This window comes from Pimephales promelas, chromosome 13 (genome assembly GCF_988280905.1).
Source record: "Pimephales promelas chromosome 13, fPimPro1.hap1.1, whole genome shotgun sequence".
Taxonomy (NCBI): Eukaryota; Metazoa; Chordata; class Actinopteri; order Cypriniformes; family Leuciscidae; genus Pimephales; species Pimephales promelas.
In genome coordinates this window covers 6,826,284-6,833,571 of record NC_142781.1, presented here as the reverse complement: position 1 = coordinate 6,833,571, position 7,288 = coordinate 6,826,284, and positions in this window count along the sequence as shown.

Sequence of the window (7,288 nt, the reverse complement as noted above, 5' to 3'; positions counted from 1 at the left end):
ATAACTTTCAACACAGATTTAAATGCCGTTTAGTGTGATAGTGTAACGTTAGACCAAGTGAAGCAGCGCTGCGTTAACTTACCTCAGAAGTTTAATGTGTCTAATAAACTGACCTGTGTGAGTAATCCAGCACTTGCGGGTAGTTCTGTAGAATTAAATGTCCTTATTCCTTTATATACGCGGGACTCGCGTGTGATATCTGTCTCTTTAGCAATCGCGACCTGCTTCATACCACTATAATGTTAAAAAACATGAATATTTGCACTCATCCATAAATATTATTAGCTTGACAGAATGTCTCATCATTCAGCTCATCACTGCGTCATAAACCTACGCCTTTGTTATTGTTGGAAACTGCGCCCCCTTGTGGCGAAAAAAAACATATTGTGCCACTAAGATACACAAAAAACATTAAGATAAATGGAAATGTTAATACATAGATTCTCCAGCTATTATACAAAATGCTGTGTGAGTGTCCCTTAGTAATCTTTGACTTCTGCTTTGAGAAAGTGAACCCTATTATATGCCAAATATTATGATGTATATTGCATATTGTGACTTCTCTGATTCTAGTAATGTCCATGAACTTATTTGAACTGATTCGTTTCAGTGAAGCTGTTGAACCAGTTCACCAAATTAAACAGGATTGTGTATAATAGTTTGTGTGTGTGTGGAAATGAGTACCAGATTTTATTTTATTAGTGATGTCTGTTTTTGCAGAGCTTATTTTGAAACGAACTTCTCTGACCAGTTCACAATCGGACTGAATGATTCGATCATGGCAGTTCTCGAGTCAACAGTACACTGAAACTGTTGTAACAGTTCTAACCTGATCGCACGAGAATTTTTTTTTTAGCAGCATATGTAACAAATACAACATCTGGAAATAATTTTGTTAGTTTCAGTTATTTTACATTAAGTTGCTGGATGTTGTTAGGAATATGTTACATTTTGCTTATAAATGGACACAGAACATATCTCTTTGTTTGATTCTATCAGTCAATCAGCACTTAGGAAATTCATTCAAGATAACACGGAAGAAATTAAACAACCCTATTATTATAACTTCACAGAAAAATATATCCACATACAGTATAGCTTTAATGAATTTGAGAGTAGAGACCCAATTAATGTCATAAAAAGAATGGATTAAATAAACGGTTTGCTGGAAAGAATCAATGTTCACAATTTGATTCAGTAAGAGCTCAAATGTAAAATGTTTTACTCTATTCAAGCAAACAATACATATTTTAGAGAGCTGTATTACATGTTCATGTTATCATGACTCAAAAAGCAAGTCAGTTGGAAACACTCTTCTGTCTGTACAGTCTGTTTGGCATTTCGCCAAAGAGATTTTACCTGTTAAGAAACATCTCTAAGCTGTATTACAACTACAAGTCTTAACAACCTCTTGTTCTGTTTAGTAACAGAGTACCAGATTTTCAAACGTGTCAGTCAAAATTTTAATTAGATAAGCTTGTGCATTTTGGCCTCGGGGGGGATTCCTGAACCATACAACCCTCCTTTACCTTTAAGCAAGTGCTACAATTTGCAGAAGTTCAAAGCAAAATAAATATTACAAAATAATCAAGAAATAATACTAGTTAGTTCCAATGATCTTCACTTTATAATACGGATCCAAATAATTATTAATTCCCAGAGAAGTATCTAGTAACACTTTCATCTGTGAGCTATTACTTACTAATTCGTTAATAAGAGTTTCTTTTAGTTAATAGTAGTTACTAGATTGTTAATAAACTTTTTCAGTAGTTCTCTGGGAAGTATTAAAAAAAATAGTAGTTATTGATTAGTTAATAGTGAACTACCACTTTCGTCTGTGCGCTATTACTTAGTAGTTCGTTAATCAGAGTTTCTTGTTAGTTAATAATAGTTACTAGATCGTTAATATTGTGTTACTCATTAGTTCTTGTGTAGTTATTCATTAACGAAGGAACCGTATTCTAAAGTGTTACCAAAAAAACAATATGAATATCATTTGTGAAATATTTTTAATGTATGTAATTTCTAATTAAATGGATAAATCATGTCTTTTTGCATATATTGGGCGTAGAGTAATGACAAATAAAAATCGCTTGTTATTACCACTAACAAGGCTCAAAATCGCCCCACACCAACACGACAGCATAACAAGGGTGCCTACATTTAAACCGAAGCATTGAGAACTTTGTCAGTGTCTATACAGTTTAATAAGAAGATATTTTATACACACAGTAAACTTCGCGAATACAGGAAGAAGCCATCTTGGAAAAATAGTCTCTACCAGTCGATCTACGAACGCCGATCCAAGTGCGCTGGTGAGATGTGAATAAGGTGATAAAGTGAGCGCGAACAGTAGGCTACGTGCACATATTGAAGAGAAGAAAACGGTTTGTGTTTGTGTTTCTTCTGGAAACAATGGACCCTATGAGATTCTGCACAGTTCAGCGCACTTGGATCGGCGTTCGTAGATCGACTGGTAGAGACTTTTTTTCAAAGATGGCTTCTTCCTGTATTCGCGAAGTTGACTGTGTGTATAAAATATCTTCTTATTAAATTGTATGGACACTAACAACGTTCTCAATGCTTCATTTTGAATGTAGGGACCTTTGTTATGCTGTCGTGTTGATGTGGGGCTATTTTGAGCCTTGTTAGTGGTAATAACAAGCGATTTTTATTTGTCATTACTCTATGCCCTATATACTAGCATTATACTAGCGTTATAGGCTAAACTGTTTTTAGAGATAAAACTATTTACATTCGGCAATCATGAAAACAAATCTCAGATAACGGTTGACTAGGTAACAATGTGTAATTAGACCAAAGGTTCATTTTGCGCCGGAGTTGTCCTTTAATATAGTTAAAGGTACAATATGTAAGAATTTTGTAATAAAATATCCAAAAATCACTTTCACAGTGTAATATATTTCCTGCAGTTGTGTACTTACAAGATCCCAAAAGTCTCCAAAGATTTTTTATTTCAGAGAATAAATTATACTAACCAAATTATAAATGTTCAGAAAGCTTGTCATTTGAGAGACCATTTTAAAGTTCTTTAGTAGAAAATAACAGCTACTACTACAAGAAACCAACAGACTGACCTAGAGCCTGTAATATAATACTAATTTACTTTAACCATTTTGTCAAGGAATGAATCTGGATTTGACACACTGTAAGGGACCATTGAAGATTTCTTTTCAAATCATTTCCCCTTCGTGCCAGCATTCAATTATATAAGACCCTTGATCCTCACCTGACTATGGCTTTGTAAACTTTATCAATGATGTGGTTTATAATGGACTGGGGTACAGAAACAGTGACAATGTCACACACTCTTGGCTCTGGCTATTCTCTGCTGTCTCAAATGACGATATGTTTGTCCCGTTTTAGCCACTGCAGCTTCTTCGAAAGGGAGGGGTGAGCAGTGGGCTGAGCCTTTAGTGCAACTCGCAACCGAACCGCTAGATGTTGCTAAAAATCACACACTGCACCTTTAAGAAGAGGATCTTTGACCTCTGAAAGCATCTCTTTCAATAGCTTATTCGGTATAGGGTCTAACATACATGTTGATTTAGATGATTTAATGAGTTTAGACAATCCTTCCTCTCCTATTGCAACGAAGTAAAGGGGTGATGAACTGAGAAATCAAATTTTCCTTGAGCTTTTGACAAGGGGTCATCATATTATAAGAATATCCTGTAAGTTTCAGAACTGAAAACGTGCTTGTTAGTCCAATAAAAGCTTTTATTGACACCAGCCTCAGCAAACAACTCGTTTTTCAAAGTGGGGAACTATGACGTCAAAGAGGATAAACACCACCCCCGCAGAAGAAGATCAACGCCTACTTCAACGGTTTAGCCCCACCCACCTATTTGCGCATTACACACATAGCTAAATAACATAGATTCCTACGTCGTGATGACAAACCGAATCAAGCTACCAAGCAATACAAAATATTGTGCAGTGGCTGGTTGTGGAAGAAGACAGTCAAAACATTGTCCGTCTGTTCGCTTCATTTCACTGAGGATTGTTTTGTAAACAAGACTGGATTTACAGAACGATTAAGATTAAATAACGGTGCTGTACCGTCTATATTGGATCCGAGAGGAATGGTACAACACACGGACTCTGGGTCGAACATGTATGGGTGAATCATTCCGGTTGCCATTTTACAACATTAGACATTTTCAAAACAATTTCCCCCAAGTGCATCGACTGGTGAGTTGAAACTCATTATAATATGCAAAACTGTTATCCACTCACAGCAGTGGGCGTTTACTTCCAAGTCTTCAGTGCGAGACGCCCATAAAAACCAAGCGTTTTTCAGCTAGGCTCAAAACTAGGGTACAAAATAGCCTATTATTACTTATTCACTTTGATGTTTTTGAATCCAAAAACCAAGCAAATGTCATACAACAATATAATAAAATTTAAAAAGCAATTTCATGACCCCTTCAATAGATTTTTTCCTCAGGGAGACTACAACGCACTGTCTGATGGGATACTTTAGTAGACGGTTGGTTATAATTTTCTCCAAAGTTCATAAAGTCATTACATTACTTACATTAATATAATATTATTACATTGCCTTAATGGACGGTGAGGATGAAAGTTTGAGTGGCCAAAGACTCTTCAAGGATCCCAGATGGAGAATTGCAGAGATTAGTTGAGTCTTGGGGGTCAGAAAACCTAAAAAAAAAATCAAACAACCCCTACATTCCCATATGTTGTTTGAGAGGGTTTCAAGAAATATCCTCCTCGCTCCTCCGAAAACAAACTCCAGAATATTCAGTGGTCAGACACGACTGGATCTTCAAATGGCACATGGTTCTGTGGTCAGATCAAACTAAAAAAAGAGCTTTTTGGCAGTAAGCACACTAGATGGGTTTGGTGCACACAAGGATAAAAAGTATATCCCATGTGTACAATTTAATATACCATTGGATCTTTAATGTTGGTGGCGTATTTTTCTGCAGGAGGTCCTGGACTTCTTATTCAGATACATGGCATTGTGGATTCTATCAAATATCAACAGATAAAAAATCAAAACCTGATGGCTTCTGATAGAAATCTTATAATGGGCCGTGGTTGGATCTTCCTTCAGGACAACGATTCAAAACAAACATCAAAATCAACACAGAAATTTGTTACGGAGCACAAAAAGAAGCTTCTGCCATGACCGTAATAGACCCTGACATGAACCATATAGAAAATGAGTGGTCTGAACAGAAGAGAAGAAGCACCAACATGGATCTGGGAATCTGCAGGATCTGGATAGATTCTGTATGGAGGAATGGTCTCTGATCTCTTGTCAGGTGTTCTCCAAACTCATCAGGCATTACAGCAGAAAACTCAGAGCAGTTATTTTGGCAAAAGGAGATTGCAAAAAGGTATTTAATAAAAGGGTATGAATAATTGTGGCCAATGTGTTTTGGAGAAAAACATTTATTTTATAATGTGATTTCCCCCCACTTTCCATTCTTTTACGTAAACGAAAGGTTAGGATTTTGCCAATTTCAAAAAGATCAAAAGGATAAACAATACAGATTTATTTTTTTACTGACATTTTTTATCATATTATATATATATATATATATATATATATATATACACACACACACACACACACACACACACACACACACACACACACATATAATATGGAAACAAAAACATTGTTCCCAAATTCTGACCATCACTGAGTATATATATATATATAAATGTGATTTATATATATATATATATATATATATATATATAAATGTGATATGTGTATAAATGTAAATGTCAACAAAGATTGCTGTAAAAAAACTTTTGAATATTTTATTTAAAAAAAATACCCAAATAACACTTTATAAAAACTACATGCTATTAATAATTTGATAAGCATGAGTAAACAGTTAATTTATCATTTATAAAGCATTAATAGACATTAACAAGCAGTTTATAAATATAACTATAAATCCTTTTTTTATTTGTAAGCATATCTAATTCGTTCAAAAATTGTATTTTCATACTTTGTTAATGATCAATTAATAATTGATGAAGTATATCTAATACTAAATGAAGTATAGCATTATTTACAAACCACTTATTTAAGAGTTGTCAGTCATTCGTACGATCACTTAGAAAGTTTAAGTAAATGTAGTAAATATGGGTAGTTATAAAGCATTTAGTAGTGGTCAGTTAACTATTTTGTGAGCTCATCTAAAGTGAGGACTATTCATGCCTTGTAAAGCATTTATAAAGGAGATTTTTAAAGGCACATGAATCTTCTAAACAGTAAAATGTAACAAACACAACACAGTGATACAGAACATAGAAATATTTAACAGCCTTTAATTCTCCTTAATTAATGCTTTACAGGCATGAAAAGTCCTCACTTTAGATGAGTTCACAAACATAGTTAACTGACCACTACTAAATGCTTTATAACTACCCAAATTAACCCTGAATTACAGCATAAATACATGTTAATAAAGCATTTATGAACACACTAAGTAACCATCACTATATGCCCGAATAATAAGATGTATGAATGTATATTTAAATAGTTTATAAATCACTTACTTGCATGTTAAGTAATCGTATGAACCACTGAAAACTCTTAAATAACTGGTTTATAAAAAATGCAATTCTTCATTTAGAAATGATAAATTGATCATTAATAAAGGATGAAAATACAACTATTAAACAAATTATAGATCTGTTTTCAATCGAGAAGAAAGCATTTATAGCTGTATTTGTAAATGGTTTATTAATGTCTATTAATGCTTTATGAACGTTGAGTGAACTGTTTACTCATGCTTAACTAATGATAATTAGCGTGTAGTTATTATAAAGTGTTACCGAATTATCTAACCTTTTATTGAAGTTAAAGAATTGAAAGTGAGGGAAAAATCACATTATGAAATATTGTTTTGTTTTGTTTTCCAAAACACACTGGGAACAATTATTTGCCCCCTTTTATTAAATACTTTTTGCAACCTCCTTATGCCAAGATACAAGCTCTGACTCTTCTCCTATAATGCCTGATGAGGAGAACACCTGACCTGAGATCAGAGACCATTCATTCCTCCATATACAGATTCCCAGATCCATGTTGGCGCTTCTCTTCAGTCCACTCCACTCATTTTCTATAGGGTTCAGGTTTGGGACAGGGATGGCCATTGCAGATGTTTGGTTTTGTCCTCAGTGACCAATTTTTGTTTTGATTTTGATATTTGTTTTTGGATCACTGTCCTGTTGAAAGATCCAAACATGGCCCTTTATAAGATTTCTAGCACAGGCT